Source organism: Saimiri boliviensis, chromosome 14 (genome assembly GCF_048565385.1).
Source record: "Saimiri boliviensis isolate mSaiBol1 chromosome 14, mSaiBol1.pri, whole genome shotgun sequence".
Classification (NCBI taxonomy): Eukaryota; Metazoa; Chordata; class Mammalia; order Primates; family Cebidae; genus Saimiri; species Saimiri boliviensis.
In genome coordinates, this window is record NC_133462.1 from 22,979,439 (window position 1) to 22,999,350 (window position 19,912).

The following is a 19,912-nucleotide window of genomic DNA, read 5'->3' on the forward strand; positions in this document are numbered from 1 at the left end:
GTGTGTGTGTGTGTGTGTGTGTGTGTGTGTGTTCCACTGGTGCTTAGATGGGAATAAGGGTAACTTGAAAGGCAGTGTACATGGGTTAGCCCACATGAAAAACACACAGTTTAATTAGAGGACACCAAATTACATGTTAACAGAAGACAAACTCTAAGTGAAAACATCTGTGAGCATACTGGAAAAGTGCACACATATTCAGATGATGTTTAAGGTTCCTCCCAGCATGGACATTCTGTGATTTTTGTGCAGATTAAAACCAGTATCCTGCTCTACGATTGCATAATAATGTTGATGACACCACAAGAATAATAGCTACATTATAGATTTTTTTGTTTTGTTTTGTTTTTTGAGACTGAGTCTCACTCTGTCATCCAGGCTGGAGGGCAGTGGCACGATCTCAGCTCACTGCAATCTCCGCCTCCCAGGTTCAATCAATTCTTCTGCCTCAGCCTCTGGAGTAGCTGGGATTACAGGCATGTGCCGTCATGCCTGGCTCATTTTGTGTGTGTGTGTGTGTGTGTGTGTGTGTGTGTGTGTGTGTGTGTTTAGTACAGATGGGGTTTTACCATGTTTGCCAGGCTGGCCTTGAACTCCTGACCTCAAGTGATCTGCTCACCTTGGCCTCCCAACGTGCTGGGTTTATAGACGTGAGCCACCACCATGCCCTGCCTAGATTTCTGTTTTGTTTTAGTGAGAGCAGTGCAAAATAGAACCCATCTCCATGGTTGCAGATGGGCTGACTTTCATTGTTATAAGCTCTGAGGTTCATTTCTGGGCCATTTGCAGAAGTGTACATTTGCAGTTAGCTGAGAGTAGCGAAACTTGGACTGACCGTACCATTCTGGAGATGTGTGCCCTCAGTGTTTACTTTTCTGTTGACCTTAAGATGGCCAGGAAGTTCTTTGGATTTCAGCCCTTGCTGTTGACTTTTCTTTTTCTGTCTTTAGTGTGTTTGTCCAGTCTTCTGCCTCAGCAAGTAGAGTGTGCAGAATGGATGCATAGCAGGTTGTCAGTTTCACCTTCTACATAGTCCCCAAATCTTTCCCTTTCTGAAGGAGTCTAAATGTCCCTAGTGGCTGCTCCTAAAGATCCAGGCCTTTAGCTGGTCTTTGAGGTCCAGCCTGATGTTCCTGGGCACTACCCCAGCCTCAGCCCCATCACACCCGCCCATCCTCACTAATGTACACTTCAGTTTTCCAGCTGCACCAAGCTCCGTGTCCTCCCCATCTGTCCCCTCTCCCCATTTCTTCTCTCTCTCTCTTTTAATTTTTTTGGAGAGAAGTCTCGCCCTGTCACCCAGGCTAGAGTGTAATGGCTCACTGCAACCTCTGCCTCCTGGGTTCAAGGGATTCTCCTGCCTCAGCCTCCCAAGTAGCTGGAATTATGGGCGCCCACCACCACGCCTGGCTAATTTTTTGTATCTTTAGTAGAGACAGAGTTTTACCATGTTGGCTAGGCTGATCTTGAACTCCTGAGCTCACGATCCACCCACCTCAGCCTCCCAAAGTGCTGGGATTACAGGCGTGAGCCACCATGCCCCACCTCCCCATTCATTCTCTTACTCTTCCTTCAGCTCTTAACAAAAGAGCTGTTTTCTCAAGGACACTTTCATTGACCTCTGTGACCAGATTAAAATCTCTTTACCCTCTCTTAACACCAAGTGCCCCTTGCCATAGTTGCAGTTTATCTGTGTAGTGAGGGGATGAATGGTGACCCCTTCTATAGACTGTGAATTCTGTGGAGTCATCCACAATGTTGTATCAGCATCTCGCATGGTACTGGTAGATAATAGTAAAGATCAAACAAGAATAAATGAATGAATGAGGAATATAATGGAGTTTGTCTCAAAGGACTGAGATTCTTGTAGTGCTTCAGGTCCATCTACCCAATAGCACATTGCTCCATTTAACTGTGCAAAATAGAGAACTGGATGGTAGGCACCATGGATTATCAAGGGTTTTGTTTATGTGGGTTGTAGGATCCACTGAGGAAATCTTGATTTTTTTTTTCTGAGATAGGATCTCACTCTATTGCCCAGGCTGGAGTGCAGTGGTGCGATCTCGGCTCACTGTGACCTCCACCTTCCAGGCTCAAGCAATCCTCCCACCTCAGCCTCCCAAGTAGCTGGGACCACAAGAGTGCATCATCATGCCTGATTAAACTTTTGTATTTTTAGTAAAGTGGGGTTTTGTCATGTTGCCCAGGCTGGTCTTGAACTCCTGGGCTCAAGTGATCTGCCTGTCTCAGCCTCCCCAAATGCTGGGATTACAAGCATGAGCCACCACACCCAACCAGAAATTTTGAATCCAGTGAATACTTAATTAACATTAGTGGGCATCAGTGTTAAGTATAGAAAATTCCAGGTACTTAAGGGGTCTCAGTTAGCAAAGGGCCCCCTGCAGGTTAACACTGAAATGATGTAAATCGCAGGAACACCTGGTGGGGCCAGTTTTGCATCAGTTCATCTATGTTAACCGAAAATTCTTGTGCTCTACACCCTTGGCAGAGAGTCCAAGCTGTCACTGCCTGCTCCTGCCTTTGCTCTGCCAATTTAATCTGGGATTGTGTTCTTACAGCTCAGGGAAGAGCTGCATTCAACTCTCTCTTGGAAAGACCTTCATGTACCTCACTAACTGCAGGTTAAGCATAGTCTTGAAGTTTTACCTGTAAGGGAGAGATTATCATGGACATTTTAATTTGGAGCAGGGATTTGTAACTTGCAATCTACGTAGAAAGAAAAAATAAAAAGTAAACTCAAGGGAGAATAGGGTTAGCACCCAAAGCCCTCTCTTGGGATGTTTTTCTAATTGTTTTTGAATTTATCCTAGTTTTCAAAGTCAGGAGAAAGGGAAAGCCTGGCACGGGGGTTAAGGCTACAGATTCTGTCTGGAGTGCCTGCACCTATGTCCATCACTGTCACTTGCTAGCTATGTAACCCCAAGTCCTCACCTTTCACCAGCAGAGAATTCTGTTCCCCACCTTTCAGTATTGTCCTGTAAATTTTAAGAATGAGTACCTCAGAGAGTACTTACAACTCTCCCTAGAGAAAGCATTCTTTAAGTGTTAGCTCTTATTATTCCTTAGAAAAGAGGTGGAATGTGTGCTTTTTCGTATTCTGATGTCTAGATAGGGTTTGTGGTTCACAATGTCATTCACTTGCTTACATTTTTTGTTTGTTGTTCGTTTGGTTTTTTTTGAGATGGAGTCTCACTCTCTTGCCCAGGCTGGAGTGCAGTGGCACCATCTCTGCTCACTGCAACCTCCGCCTCACAGGTTCAAGCAATTCTCCTGCCTCAGCTCCCTGAGTAGCTGGGATTACAGGTGCGCACCACCACACCCGGCCAGGTTTTTTGTATTTTTAGTAGAGACTGGGTTTTCCCACGTTGGCGAGGCTGATCTCAAACTTTTGATTTCAGGTGATCCGCCTGCCTTGGCCTCCCAAAGTGCTGATATTACAGGCGCAAGCCACCACATTTGGCCCTACTTGCTTAAGTTTTAAAGCATCTAAGGTGTGCACAGTGCTGAGGAAGAAGGGGTGAGCAGGTAGAGAATCCCTGCTTTCACAGAAGCCGTGATCTAGTTGGATAGAGAAGGTAAGCACAATTTTGCAATGTACCAAGTCCATTCATTCATGCAACAAATATTTCTCTTGAGGTGCAGTGGCTTGTGCCTCTAATCCCAGACTTTTGGAGGTAGAGGTGGGAGGATTGCATGAGGCCAGGAGTTCGAGGCTGCAGTGAGTTATGATCATGTTACTGCATTCTAGCCTGGGTGACAGAATGAGATCCTATCTCAAAAACAAGAACACGACAGAGAAAAATCAAACCAAACAAATATTTCTTGAGTAGCAGCCATGTGCCAGATACTGTACTTGGCACCAAGGATACAGTGGTGGAAGGAACAGACCAAATTTCTGCTCTCCTGGACCTTAGAATCTAGTGAAAGAGACAGAAATAACCAGGCAGACCAATGCAAAGTGGAATTTCAGTGTTGGAAGAAATTAGAGCAGAGTGAAGCAATAGAAGATACATGAGGGAGGTGGAGGTTCCTGTTTTAGAGAAATGGGGTGTTCAGAGGAGGGTGCCCTGAGGAAAACCAGAAGGCTGGTATTCAGGCATTGACTGTTCCAGGCTCAGGAGACCACAAAGTGATTGAAGCCTGGGGCAAACATCACCAAACACAGCAAGGCCACACAGGGACCCAGAGCATCTCAAAGGAAATGACAGGTGTGGATTGGCAGAGCAAAGGCAGAAGGTATTTCAGTGCTGTTGGTGAGACCTGATATGGTTTGGCTCTGTGTCCTCACCCACATCTCATGTTCAATTGCAATCCTCAGTGTTGGAAGGGGGGCCTGGTGGGAGGTGATTGGATTATGGGGGTGCTACCTCATGGTTTAGCACCATCCCCCAGCACTGTCTCCTTGTTTAAAAGTGTGTGGCACTTTGGGCTGGCTGCAGTGACTCACGCCTATAATCCCAGCACTTTGGGAGGCTGAGGTGGGCAGATCACCCGAGGTCAGCCAACATGGTGAAACCCCATCTCTACTAAAAATACGAAAAATTTAGCCAGGTGTGGTGGTGCATGCCTGTAATCTCAGCTACTCAAGAGGCTGAGGCAGGAGAATTGCTTAAACCTGGGAGGTGAAGGTTGCAGTGAGCTGAGATCACGCCATTGCACACTCCAGCAAGACTCCATCTCAAAAAAAAAAAAAAAAAAAAGTGTGTGGCACTTTCCCCTTCACTTTCTTCTGCTTCTGCTTCTGCTTCTGCTTCTGCTTCTTCTTCTTCAGATGGAGTCTTGTTGTCTTGCCCAGCTAATTTTTGTATTTTTAGTAGAGACGGGGTTTTGCCATTTTTGCCAGGCTGATCTTGAACTCCTGACCTCAAGTGATCTGCCCGCCTCAACCTCTCAAAGTGCTGGGATTATAATCGTGAGCCATTGCACCTGGCCCACTCTCTTCTTTCTGCTCCTGCTATGTAAGACATGGCTGCTTCTCCTTCATCTTCCACCATGATTGTAAGTTTCCTGAGGCCTCCCCAGAAGCAGAAGCCTGAACAGCCTGCAGAGCCATAAGCCAATGAAACCTACTTTTTTTGGTAAATTACCCAGTCTCAGGTATGCCTTTATAGCAGTATGAGAACATAACTGGAGAAGCGGCATTGGGTGGAGTGGGATGGCTCATGCTTCCCTCACCTCTGTGAAGGGCCTTCAAGTTTCCTTTGCCTGGTACTTTAGGACCCAGGATTGTGGATTTCTTCAGCTAGTGTCATGTCAGGCTCAGCCCCTTATTCTCTCCTTCTCAGGATTGGGAAGCTGGGCAGGTGCAGTGACACCAGCAGAGCGCCCAAGAGCAAATGGGATTTTAAAGTTGTTAGGGCATTTTGGCATTCAGTTCCCCGGGATGAACAAGGTGTCTTGTCTGGTAATTGCAATTAATGGCTCTGCTATTCAAGCATATCCGTCAATAAATCTCCTCTAATAACCGATTGGGCACAGTCGTTGCCATAGTTATGTCTCTAAATTGAGCTCAGGGTAGTTGGCCATGACACTGACCTTAGCAGGGTCAGGGCTGCTTCCTGACTGTATGACTGCATATCCCAGGAATTAGAACGACCCTCCAAATGACTGGCTTCCAGCCAGCTGAGAGGCACGCTCAGCCCCTCAGCTTAACTGCCTGGAGATTTCCTGTAAATCTCTTAAATGCAGAACAAAAGTCTTCGAAACCCTGTAACGCTGGTGGTTGCAGTAATTCTGTGCAATCCACTTCTGTACAAGCTGGGATAGAGTCAACAGGGAGACCCCGCATCAGATTGGTGGTCACTAGTATCGTTCACGGCAGGCCTCATCTCATATTTCTTGGTTGATGAGGTCAGTGCCTTACCATGGATTCGTTCTCTTAAATTCCTCCCTTCCAGATAATTCCTTCTCCGCTCCCAAGCACTGTCTTTATGAGTCCATCTATCTGTCCACACCAAAAAAAAATTCTTGGATTTCTAGAGTGCCACCTCAAAACCCACTTTGGAGCAAGTTCTTGCTCTGTTGTCCAGGCCAGAGTGCTGTGCAGTGGGGCAATTATGGTTCACTGCAGCCTTAAATTCCTGGGCTCAAGTGATTCTCTTGCCTCAGCCTCCAGAGTAACTGGGACTATAGGAATTGCCACTGTGCCCTGAGGATTTTTATTTTTATTTTTTGTAGAGACGGGGGTCTCTCACTATATTGTCCAGGCTGGTCTTGGACTCCTGAGCTCAAGGGATCCTCCCACCGCAGCCTCCTAAAGTGTTGGGATTATAGGTGTAAGCCACTGCACCCAGCCAGGAGTCCATCTGTCTAAAATCCCACCCTTTTGCGCTTTCATGGAGCATAATTCTGCAGCCACCATGCTTGCTTGTTCGGTTCAGGGGTCAGCTTCCTGAAGCCCCAGCTGTTGCTCAGAGATCACATCTGCCTATTGCGTCCTTGTTTCATGACATCTCTTGTGCCCTCAGGAGAGCTTGGATTTCTAGAGTGCCATCTCAAAACCCAGTTTGGACACCTCCTGAGGAGGCGGGGGTGCTTTTAAAAGTGTCTATTTATGTGCTTGAGATGATTGCAGATGATCACACAGAAGGTGGAAGAGGGGACCTGGAGGCAAGAGAAAAATAGTCTCTTCTAGTTCACATCTGTGCAAAATCCCTAAAAAAAAAAAAAAAAAAAAAAAAAAAAAAGGAAGACAATGGAAACCCATTTCCTGTCTCTGATTGGAACCCAGGCTTGATTTAAGCTTTTTAATTTTTTCCTAGTTTTCAGTCCTTCAAGTCCCTTTTATTCTAGTGAGTTCCTTTTTAAAATTTTTATTCATTTTAAGTTCCAGGATACACGTGCAGAATGTGCTGGTTTGTTACACAGGTATACATATGCCATAGTAGCTTGCTGCACCTATCAACCCATCATCTAGGTTTAAGTCCCACATGCATTCTACACTCTTGTTTTCTTTTTTTAGAGTTGGGGGTCTTGCTTTGTTGTCCAGGTTGGAGTGCAGTAGTATGATCAGAGCTCGCTGCAGCTTCCAGCTACTGGGCTCAAGTGATCCTCCTGCCTCAGCATCCTGAATAGCTGGGATTACAGGCGTGTGCCACCATGCCTGGCTAATTTTTAATTTTTTCTTTTTTTTTTTTTGGTAGAGATATGGATCTCACTATGTTGCCCAGGCTGGTTGGTCTCAAGCTCCTGGGCTCAAGTGATCTTCCTGCCTCAGCCTCCCAGGTGGCTGGACGATTGGCACATACTACCATGCCTGCCTATTTAAAAAAATTCTTGTAGGGACAGGAGCTCACTATGTTGACCAGGCTGGTCTTTGAACTCCTGGGCTCAAGTGATCCTCCTGCCTCCACTTCCCAAAGTGCTGGGATTGCAGGTGTGAGCCACCGTGCCTGGCCATACTTTTCATTGCTCTCCATTTTTGCTGTCCTGCTCTTTCTTCTGTTGTTTATCTCAGAGTTAATGTTGCAGAATTTTTGAGCTGGAAGGATCTTGGGGATGGGAAAAGCAGAGAGGTGATGCCGCTGGGGGCCAAAGGAGCGGAGGCGTGGATTCAACTATCCTGCCAAGGGTCCAGTTTCTGCACCATTTTCCTTTCTGGAGAATCGCTGTAACATGGTGTGGTAGGGCTTAGCATGTTCACCTTCTCTGGAAGGGTCTCTGTGAGAAGAATGGAGAAGGATTTCCATATGCCAGAAATCTACCAAGGCATCTCTTTAAGATGAAATAAACTGTTTATTGGTTTGCGTCTAACTTTTTCAATAACCTTCAAATGTAATAAAAACAGTGTGTCTGTTTTCAAGGTGGATCAAGTTGGAAAACTAACCGAGTTGTAGCAGGAATACTAATCTTTTGAACTCTAGCATTTCAAATTAATGTCAAAAGAAAACCAGGCAGTTTCTATGTGGATTTGGAGAGATGCAATGTGCACCTTTTTGAAATCCTTCATATCAGTGGCTTATAAAAGTATTTTGATGGATGTTTGATGGAATTTGAATTATTGAGCAATGTTAAATAGAATTTCAACTACACTGTTAACGACATACCATTAAAAGGAGTTATAAAAATAGCAGGAGATTTGCTTTAATAAAGGAGGAAAAGGGAAAGGCAAGTTAAATGCAGTAAATGCGTGATGTGGAACAGTTGGAGGTACTCACCTCCTTCTTTCAACTCCATTTTCTCCTCTGTGCTCGGTGTTCTGTTAACACCTCTGGTGACATATTCAGCACAGACATTCAGCTAGTGCTGGGTGTTCCTGGGTCCCTATCTGAGAGACTGTGGGTGGACTCCCCACCACAAACATGTGAGATATCTCCATGTTTCTAGACCCCATCCTGGATGCATTTCTTCTACACATTGGCCAGTGCTGTCCAAGGGGTAGATATCTTGTTAATCACCTTGATATCTGGACTTAGAGAAGAAGCTAAATAGGCAATTCTCTGCTGAACACTTAGTTCCAGAAGAGGGCAGATGACAGATGGGGCTGTTAACTGCAACGCGGCTTGTTCACACTATTTGGGTGTCCCGGGTGCACACAGTGTGTACCTGGCAAGCCCGGTCGTATACTGGCACCGACACAGAAGGGCTGGCTCTGGTCCTCCCCATGGAGGGGGCTGGGGAGAATCCTCAGAGACGGGCAGAACGTGAGAAACCAGAGAAACTGAAATGAGAATTGACCACTAGGAGAGTGAATGGAAACGCAGAGATGAGTGAATGGGAAGTGACAGGAGAATGGAAGAAAGGAGGAGATCAGGGAAGAAATGCAAATTCAGGCCAGACAGGTTGGTTCACGCCTGTAATCAGTCCCAGCACTTTGGGAGGCCGAGGTAGGCAGATCACCTGAGGTCAGGAGTTTGAGACCAGCCTGGCCAACATGGCGAAACCCCATCTCTTCTCAAAATACAAAAATCAGCTGGGTGTGGTGACACGTGCTTGTAATCGCAGCTACTCAGGAGGCTGAGGCAGGACAATTGCTTGAACCTGGGAGGCAGAGGGTGCAGTGAGCAGAAATTGTGCCACTGCACTCCAGCCTGGGTGGCAGAGTGAGACTCCATCTCAAAAAAAAAAAAAAAAAAAGAGAGAGAGAGAGAAGAAAGAACCCCAAGAAACAAAACAAAACAAAACATACACAAATTTAGGCTGGATTAGAACAGAGAAACTGTCAAGGGGGGATGTGAGAAGGACGGTGAGGGGAGGCAAACCCCTGTTCTCCAGTGGCAGCCCCCACTCTTCTACTTCTGTCCTGTCCTCTGTGGCTTCCTTGTCTCCCTCCCTCCTTCCCTCCCTTCCTTCTTTATTATTATTATTTTTTTTTTTTTTCTGAGACAGGATCTTGCTCTGTTGCCCAGGGTGGAGTGCAGTGGTGCAATCATAGCTCCCTGCAGCCTCAACCTCCCGTGCTGAAGCGATCCTCCTGCCTCAGCCTCCTCAGTAGCTAGGACTACTGGTGCACACCAACAGCTCAGCTAATTTTCATATTTTTTTGTAGAGACGGGGCCACACTTTGTTGTCCAGGCTGATCTCGAACTCTTGGGCTCAAGTGATCCTCCTGCCTGAGGCTTCCAACATGCTGGGATTACAGATGTAAGCTGCTAAGCCTGGCCAGTGTTTTCTCCATAAATGTTGACTTTTTATTTGAATTACAATCCAAAGCAGTTTTTGAAATGTTTTATTTTTATTTATACATTTCAAGTAGTTAATACATATGTACGGTGTATACTTCAAGACAGAAATGGGTAGATAGTAAATTTTAAGTCTCTCCCACTCTGCTGCCTAGTTCTTCCTACCAAGGAACCATTGTTAGTGGTTGATTGTGTTTTTCCACAGAGGTTCTATGTGAATACATACACCCTAAGCACACTATACACACCATTTAGCACATTGCTTTTTTTTTTTTCCCCACTTAACCATATGATCTCGGAAATGGTGCCATATTGGTACATATAGAGCTGCCTTGTTGATTTCAAAGGCTGTACAGTATTCCATTTTATGGATTTACCACAATTGACACATCTTCTGTTGATGGACATTTAGTTTGTTTCCAGTCTTTTGCTGTGATAAGTTTCTTTGTGCGTACATCTCTGTGTGCACACGTACGTATAGATCTGACAGATAAATTTTTAGAAATGGGATTGCTGGTCAGAAGGTATATGCGTGTTAAAATTTGGAAACTATCACCACATTTCCCTGTTTTCTAATTTACAGTACTACCTTGCCAAACCAGTGTGATCAAAAGTTGATCTTTGACAATCTGTCAGGCAAAACATGTATCTCCTTGAATCGGCTTGTTGGCATTTCCTTTCCCGTGAACTGTTTGTTCACGTTAAGGGTAGTTTGGATAAATCCAGATGGAAGAGCGTCAGGGTCGTGGAGGTCACCAACTGGGGAAGATTGAAGAGGGAGAGAAAATGGCCAAGTGTGCTTTACGAAAGAAAAATAAACTCAAGGACGATGTCTCTTTCTAAAGAAACCACTGTCTCTGGATGACGCCGTGTCAATATGCCAATGGCACAGATGGTTCTTCAATTTGACGCACTGACGTTTCTTCCCCTGGACTGTGATATAAAAGCCTTTTCTCTCACAGATCCAGCACTCACATTGCCATCGTAGCATTACTGGAGTGCGTTTTCACTGAAAATTGTGTGTAAAACCCATTGTCTCATTGCAAATAAAAGTTTAGATTTACTACGACGTGATCACAAAGTGGTATTTTCATCCATAAAGCCCTCGGTTACTTATGTGCTTTAGAGCACTAGACTGGAGTGAGCCATCTCATTTTCAGTGAGTGACCTTGAGGTGGCAGCAACATTACATTCAACTCTGGGATGCACCGGGTCCATTACAAAGTGAAAGTAAAAATGGCAATAAATCAGAATAATACTGATTGTTATAATTTTATTATCAGAGCATTAAGTCAATAAAACTTATCTGAAATGTCATTTGAAATTGTATACAATTTTTACTAGTTATTCAGTATGTCTTAAAAGCATGCTTAAAACAACAAAATGAAGAAATCATGGATAAATTGTGCAAAAGCTGAGACTTAATTCATGTTGTAGTAAAACTAAATGCTCTTTTGGTTTTTACTTTGTAAAGAATTTTTTTTTTTTGTAGACTTTTATTTTTTATTTTTTGAGACGGTGTCTCACTCTTTTGCCCAGGCTGGAATGCAGTAACGTGATCTTGGCTCACTGCAACCTCCACCTCCTCAGGTCTAGCAATTCTCATACCTCAGCCTCCCAAGTAGCTGGGACTACATATGGCTGCCACCATGCCCGGCTAATTTTTGTATTTTTAGTAGAGACAGTGTTTCACCATGTTGACGAGGCTGGTCTTGAACTCCTGACCTCAAGTAATCCACCCACCTCCGCCTCCCAGAGTGCTGGGATTACAGGTGTGAACCATTGTGCCTAGCCCTTTTTGCAGACTATACCATAATGCTTACTGTCTTTCCAGCTGTAATTAATGCCTGATTGTCTGATTGCTTATTTTCTTGCAGGTTCTCTGGTCTTCTCTCATTTGTGATTTTATATAGGAAGGTCATCTAATATATGACATCCTTTCAGGACAGGAGAATGCGGTTGCTTTTTTAAATAATGAGAAATAATGAAACTTATTTATGAAGGAAATCAGAAAAATTTATTGATGAATCACTATAAGGGAAACATGCAAATTAAAAAAGCCCTGCTTAATAGCATCTTCATTACCAGCGAGCTTCCAAGGAATGAAATAGGCACGTAAAAGGCAGGAGAGTAGGTGATGTAATATTGCTTATATCAGGTACAATACATGATTACTATGCATTTTAATCTTGTCAATTGCTATTAGATTATCATAGTATTATTCTGTAATTATTTAAGATGCAAGACACTAAAAATGTTTAGGTCCGTATTTTTGCAACTTTTTTTTTTTCATTTTATGATGGATTGCTGACATGTAAATTATGGAAATTAGAAAAAATAGATTGTAAATGTGTCCCTAGTTTGATATTAATTATGTTTTGGTTTTCCCTTTGATCTTGGTCTGTGATAAAATCATATTAGGCCAGGTGTGGTGGCTCACGCCTGTAATCCCAACACTTTGGGGGGCCAAGGCAGATGGATCACCTGAGGTTAGAAGTTCGAGATCAGCCTGGCCAACATGATAAAACCCCGTCTCTACTAAAAATACAAAAATTGGCCAGGTGTGATGGTGGGCACCTGTAATCCCAGCTACTAGGAGGCTGAGGCAGGTGAATCGCTTGAACCCAGGAGGCGGAGGCTGCAGTGAGCTGAGATACAGCTACTGCACTCAAGCCTGAGTGACAGAGCAAGACTGTCTCAAAATAAACAAAAAAAAAAAAACCCAAAAAAAACGTTTTAAAGAAAATTGCAATCCAGGTGCAGTGGGTCATGCCTGTAAACCCAGAATTTTGAGAGGCCGAGGTGGGATGATCTCTTTGATCCCAGGAGTGTGAGACCAGCCTGGGCAACATAGGGTGACCCTATCTCTATAAAAAACAAAATTCCGCCGGGCGCGGTGGCTCAAGCCTATAATCCCAGCACTTTGGGAGGCCGAGGCGGGTGGATCACGAGGTCAAGAGATCGAGACCATCCTGGTCAACATGGTGAAACCCCGTCTCTACTAAAAATACAAAAAACTAGCTGGGCATGGTGGCGTGTGCCTGTAATCCCAGCTACTCAGGAGGCAGAGGCAGGAGAATTGCCTGAACCCAGGAGGCAGAGGTTGCGGTGAGCCGAGATCACGCCATTGCACTCCAGCCTGGGTAACAAGAGCGAAACTCCGTCTCAAAAAAAAAAAAAAAAAAAAAAAAAAAAAAAAAAACATTCCATGCCTGTGGTCCCAGCTACTTGGGAGGCTGAGGTGAGAGGATCACTTGAGCCCAGGAGGTTGAGGCTGGGGCTCCTGAATGAGGCACAACCCAGGCCAGTGAGCGACTCACAGCACAGTGGAGAAAGAGGGTGTATAACAAAATCCCAAAGCAGGTGTCGTGCTGGGTGTGGTGTGGGGAGAGTTCCTGGGGGTGATTGCGACTCATAACCAAGAACTGAGCAGTTACTCTGTGCCAGGAGCATGGTGAGCTCTTTACCTGTTCCTTCCTTCCCTCCTTCCTTCCTTCCTTTTCTTTCTCTTTCCCTCCCTCCCTCTCTCCCTCCCTCCCTCCCTCCCTCCCTCCCTCCCTTCTTCCCTTCCTTCCTTCCTTCTTTCCTTTCTTCTATCTTCCTTTTCTTCTTTTTGAGACAGAGTGTCATTCTGTTGCCCAGGCTAGAGTACAGTGGCGTGATCTTGGCTCACTGCTACCTCCGCCTCCTGGGTTCAAGCGATTCTCCTGCCTCAGCCTTCCAAATAGCTGGGACGACAGATGTGCACCACCACACCCAGCTACTATTTTGGATTTTTAGTAGAGACAGGGTTTTACCATGTTGACCATGCTGGTTTTGAATTCCTGACAGATGAAGACGCTGAGGTACGAAGACTTCACCCTTCCACAGGGACCCAGCATTAATAGATGATGAACTGGGACTTTGGTGTAGGCAGCCTTCATTGACATGTCACACTGCATCCATATGTTCCCCTCCTTTACTTTGAGTCCTATTCAGAAAGTATCATTTGTCTAAAGAATGCAATAGACAGAGGCTCCAAGACTTGCACAAAACTCCTAGAGAAGGGCAGACATCTTAGAAGGAAATCAAATGGCAGAGCAGAACAGCAACCAGAAGTGGCTTTGACCTTCTTCAGGGATGGGGTCATCTCTTAGGTCCATTCTGGTGCTAATGTCCTGACCCTCTGATTATCCACTGACTCAGAGCAGAAAATCTTATGGAAATCTCTGCTTGGAATTCCCATGCTACTGGGAAGTGGGGCTGTGCAGTGGTTAGAAGCAGGGCTCTATTTTTATTTTATTTTATTTATTTTTGTGACAGGATCTCACTCTGTTGCCCAGTGGTATGATCAAAGCTCACTGCAGGGCTGGATGCAGTGGCTCATACCTGTAATCACAACACTTTGGGAGAAGATAGGTGGATCACTTGAAGCTCGGAGTTCAAGACCAGCCTGGCCAGCATGGCGAATATCCATCTCTACTAAAAATACAAATAATAGCTGGGCATGATGGTACACGCCTGTAATCCCAGCTACTTGGGACACTGAGGCACGAGGATCACCTGAACCTGGGAGGCAGAGGTTGCAGTGAGCTGAAATCGTGCCACTGCACTCCAGTCTGGGCAGCAGAGTAAGACTGTCTCAAAAAAAAAAAAAAAAGAAAGAAAAGAAAAGAAAAAAGCTTACTGCAGCTTTTAACTCCCAGGTCAAGTCATCCTTCATCCTCGGCCTTTCAAGTAGCTGGAACTACTGGTACACACCAACACGCCCAGATAATTTTTAAATTTAGAGACAGGGTCTTGCATTGTTGTTCAGGCTGGTCTTGAACTCCTGGGCTCAAGCGATCCTTCTCCCTTGGCCTCCCAGAGCTCTGAGATTTCAGATGTGAGTCACCATGTCCACCAGGGGCAGGGCTCTAGAGTCAGACTGCGGGGGTCTAATCTCAGGGGTAAGACACTTATTCTCAGCTCCAGCACACCATCCATAAAATAGAGATAGCAATCCATTGCCTCCTCATACACTTGCCTGAAGACTGAAGTAGACAATCTTGTTGGTGGCTTGAGCCCAGAGTCTGGCGTGCTAAAAGTGCTTTGTAAGTGTTTTCTATGACTATCTTTATTACTGATGTCCATTTCCTCCTGGGAAATTGGCATAAATAGACATGTCACAGGAAATCCACATGAAAATTAAATTAGAAGCTCACATTTTATCTGAATGCAGTTGAGACAAAAATCAAAGTAATGTATAGTTAAATGTAAATAATTGAGAAATGTCTTTTGGTAACAGCAGTCAGCATTGCAGATCTCAAATAAGTTGATTATTAGATAAGATGCTTATTCCATCCCTCCCAAGAAGTATTGATTTGATTTTGGTGACAGTGTCAATTTGAGGGGGCTGATTGAATATGTTGGAAAATATTTATGTAAAATGGTCTAGCAAGACAAGTTCTTTGAATCTCACTACCGACAGCACGGATTTATGTATTTCAGACGTGACCTGCCTGCCGGCTGCTTCTCTGTGTCCCAATGTGTATCATCACCCTCTTGCAGTCGGTAGTCTGGCCACAGCCCAGTCCTCTGCTTTGAACTCTTGAGCCCCTGTTATTTGTCTGTTAATTTTCACAAAGCCTCATATTTCCTGGATTAAGTTTCTTTTATCTGTTATGGAACCATCTCACAAACGCTTCACCAAACAAGTGTCAGATGGCTTGCTTACCCTGGGTTCTCTGAGAGAGGCACTGGGGAAATATTCTCTTTTGGAAAGTAATTGTATTTGCCTGAAATCTTAAGATGTTAGATCACAGGTGGGGTGTGGTGGCTGATGCCTGTAATCCCCGCACTTTGAGAGGCTGAGGAGGGAGGATTGCTTGAGCCCAGGAGTTTAAGACTAGCCTTGGCAACATAGCAAGACCCTGTCTCTACAAAAAGAAAAACAAAAAGAAAATCCACCCCAAACCGAAAACCTAACTGGGCACGGTGGTGCATGCCTGTATTCCCAACTACTCGGGAGGGTGAAGTAGGAGGAATGCTTTAACCCAGGGAATCAAGGCTGCAGTGAGTCATTGATCAAGACACTGCACTCTAGACTGGGCAACAGAGTGACACCCTGTCTCAAAAAGAAAAAAAAAAGATGTTAGCTCACAAAATGCTTAAAACAGTTCATGGCTCTCCATGGTGCAGAGTTTTAATCAGCACATGTTAGTGTCAAACCACTGAGCCCCACCACTTCTGGGCTTGGCGTAAGGGGCCACGGTGCTTGGAGGGTTGTCTTGACCATGATGGGAGCAGAAACGCACTGTGAGGAATTGCCAATGTCAGCTGAATCAAATGCTCAGGGCTGCCTGGTGTGCGCTTCCTGACAACATTCATCTGCTTATGGTCATCGTTCTGTTTTTGGTAGTTGAAAAGGACCATGTAGTATGTCAGAAAATCAACAGACAGTTTGGCTTCTGGTACTTTGAAATTGACACACACACACATACCTCATGCTCACCTACACTATGCAAACAACACCTACAAACACATACGCATGTGCATGCAGTCTTTCCTGACTTCTGCAAGCTAAGAATTTTTTTTCCCATTGTAAGTCAAAAACATTCCTTGTATCCCCTGGTGGAAGTGCCTCGGAAAACAAACATCAAACAAACAAACAAAGCATGTGTTGTCATTGCCATGGAAACCTCCTATTATCACTCTGTAAGTTTCACATGTGGATGGGGCATAGCTTTCATCAACTCCTTTCAGCAGCCTAATGGTTCTGATTGGTTCTACGCAGTTCTTGTTGAAGCAGAAGTTGCAGCTGAAATCCAGGAAGTCAAGATTCTTCTTCAGCAAAGACTGGTCCCCACCATTGCCCTGCCCTGGCCTCGAGAGAAAAAGGCTTGAGAATGAGCTACATTACCCAGCAAGTGTCCCATTGTGGAAGGAACGGTGACACCACACGTTGGTGGCTTTGTGGTATCGCAGCTGACCCTTCTCCCTTCTGCCGTGGAAAGAGGTAGGAGGAATGTGGGGAGGGTGACCACAGTATTTTCAGGGAAAATGGGGGGACTTTAACGGAGCATCGGTGGGTGTGCTTAGGGATCCGGACTTTTGGCCCAGCCTAAGGTTTTATGTTTATCTGGACTCATGAGAAAGAGACCATGGACAGACTGCTTCTGCTGGGAATGGTTCATTTTTGTCCCCTAAAGAAGAAAAATCCTACAGTCCTGTTGGTGGCAGACACAGGAAGACTTTTACATTCACAATGGAGATTAATGAAGTCTGATGATTTTGTTCCTAAACTGCTCCTCTCCATTGCCCCTGGCTGCCAGCTCCATCACCTCCAGATCGAATTCCTAAGTGTGTTGTGCACTCCAGAACTCTGAATTATCTTGAGACAGAGAGGTCTAGTTCTTCCAGCAAGAGCAGAGGGCACAGAAAGGCTGAAAAACAGATTGAGCGCTTCCCTGGAGTGTTCCAGAATTTTCTTCTTTTTTGAGATGGAGTCTTGCTCTGTTGCCCAGGCTTCAGTACAGTGGCACAATTTCGGCTCACTGCAGCCTCTGCCTCTCAGGTTCAAGCAATTCTCCTAATGCAGCCTCCCAAGTAGCTGGGACTACTGGCACCTGCCACCACACCTGGCTAATTTTTGTATTTTTAGTAGAGATGGGTTTTCACCATGTTAGCCAGGCTGGTCTCAGACCTCAAGTGATCCACCTGCCTCAGCCTCCCAAAGTGCTGGGATTACAGGCAGGAGCCATCATGCCAGCCCAGAGCATATTTTTAAAAGGCCCATTATCTGGGTCATTTTAGCTCAAAGAGTTCAAGTTTTCAAGATGGTAACCTGATTGATTGCATTTTCATCATCATCATCATCACTACTACCAACACCGTCATCACCACTATCTTTTTCTCTTAGGAAAAAGGGGCAGTGCAATGAGGGATTCTGGCTGCCCATCCAGAACAGTTACTCACCAGGTTAACAGGCTGCAGTGTTTAATGCAAAACAAATCGCCAAGCTGGCACTGAGTGGTGTGAAACCCAATTGGCTAGAAACCATGTCTCATTAGAGGCCATCCACACAGCAAGCAGATGCACTTGGAAGTCGTCGTGTGATTCCTTTACAGGAATCACAGAAATGATATTTGCTGCTATGCAGCCAATTGAGTCTCACGAATCTGTTTGCAGTTTCTCTTCCTTGATATTTTGCCTCTTCTAAAAAATCTCATCCCTCCCTTGCATATTCAGCTAGCTTTTGCCCACTCCCCTCCACAAAACGCACTAGAGTTTTCAACAAAGACACTCCATTTTCTATTCAGCTGGCTCTCCGACCCACTGGGTTAAGTTTGAAGTCCGGATCCTTCCTCAACCAAACAGTTGGGTGAAGGCCTCTCCTGCCCTTTGCAGATGAGAAACACATTTCTGGCAGAGAAAGGGCCTGCCTTTGAGTCTTCACAAAGCGGATGTTTACACTTAACACCAGCATTTGTTTCTAACCTCTGCTTGGCATTTGTTTTTCTGAAGAAATAGGTTAAAAATCATCATATGCAAAGAAGAGCTCAAGTATTTCTCAGGTTGCAGAGGGGAATGTTGCCACTGCTTGTATTTCTAATGAGTTGGCTCCTAAACTTCCGACAAAACGAAAACAAAAGAATACCTTGTGTCCCTCCCAAGAATGATGGAAAGGGTTTGTCATTCATCCTGACACACTGATAATTCATTTTCACCAGAGTTGCTCAAGCCAAAAGCCTCCAGGAATTACCCTGAGTTTTTTCTTTGCTTCTCTGCACCCCACTTAAATGTCACATCCTGAGAGGCTTTTCCTGACCTCTCTGGCCCTGCCAGTGTCTCTCAATCACTCTATTCTATTGTGTTCTCGTCATAGAATTTACAATTTTCTGAAGTTATCTTTTTTTAAAACCTAATTTTTAAAAAATTATTTTTTTGTAGAGGCAGAGTCTCGCTAGTCTCAAACTCCTGGCCTCAAGCGATCCTCCAGCCTTGATCTCCCAAAATGTTGGGATTATAGGTGTGAACACCATGATCAACCTGAAGTCATCTTCTCTATGATATGTTTACAACGTAATATGTTGGTCTCCTCTTACTGGTTTTTATTTTTATTATTTTTTTTGAGACAGGGTCTCACTCTATCACTCAGGCTGGAGTGCAGTGGCTTCATCTGGGTTCACAGCAACCTCTGCCTCCTGGGCTCAAGCAATTCTCCCACCTCAGCCTCCCGAATAGCGGAGTGGGATGTTGCCACTGCTTGTACACAAAGCACCTGGGACTACAGGTGCGTGCCATTACGTCCAGCAATTTGTTTGTTTGTTTGTTTATTTTTTGTATTTTTGGTAGAGACAGGGTTTCTCCACGTTGCCGAAGTTAGTCTTGAGCTCCTGGACTCAAGAAAATGCTGGGATTATAGGCGTGAGCCTGGCCCCCTACAGGTATTTAAATGTCAGAGGAGTTAGGATCTTGTTGGTTATGTTCAGTTATGGGGGATCCAGCACTTAGGACAGCGCTCGGCCCTTTGTACAAGTAAATGAATGATGAAAGAGATCACTGTGCAACCGGGTTGCTGGACGGAAGGGGCTCAGCTCCGCCCCACCCCTCCGCCCCCCATTTGATGTGCTGGAGGTTCTTGGGCTCCCTCGCCCCCAGGAATGGGGGAGAGGCCCTGGCGGCGCGGTGAGCTTACGGGTTAAGTAAATGTGGGACCCAAAGAGTTTTGCAGAGAGCAATTTATTAGGCAGAAAGAGAAAGAGAGAGGAGAGAGCTCCCACGCTGTTGTGGGAGGGGATCCCAGAGAGGGAAATCCACACAGGTAGAGAGGGAGAGGCAGCTCCCACGTTGCCATGGGAGGGGATCAGAGAAGGAGTCTGCACAGGTAAGGGGTAGTGGGGTTTTAACTTTGAAGTTATTCTCACCCCATTCACGTTCTTGTCCAATGAGAGGAGTTCTACCAAACTTCTTCTGGAGTAGTTGATCTTTGACTTTGATTCCGGATTGGTTGCTTGGGCCCACAACAGAGTCCCTCCTTCTAAGGCTTTTGGCAGGCTTTCTGAACAAAAGCAGCCCACCTGGAATTTTACATACCCCGCGCAGGGGAAAGTTAGACAAAAGGCTTTAGGGTCCCGGATGGGGAGGTGGATGGAGGCATGGCGCTGGGAAGTTCTTGCCTTTAAAAACCACGCCCCTTGTGGACATGGGAAGAGAAGATAACATAGTCCCTCAATTGCAAGTCCCCAGGGCTCAAGCTTTAAGCCAGTGTTTCTCTATTTGTGGTCTTTTCCTCATGAATAATCCCTTGA

General features: G+C 45.2%; 1 long non-coding RNA gene across 2 annotated transcripts in view; it reads left to right on the forward strand.

Annotated features, from left to right (window-relative positions):
* Positions 1-19,912, forward strand: part of LOC141581292 (uncharacterized) — a 46,182-nt gene that overhangs the window by 9,969 nt on the left and 16,301 nt on the right. For both annotated transcript variants that reach the window (XR_012513884.1, XR_012513885.1), the window contains exon 2: positions 16,396-16,617. This is a non-coding gene — a long non-coding RNA (uncharacterized LOC141581292). The remainder of the gene's footprint in view (positions 1-16,395; positions 16,618-19,912) is intronic.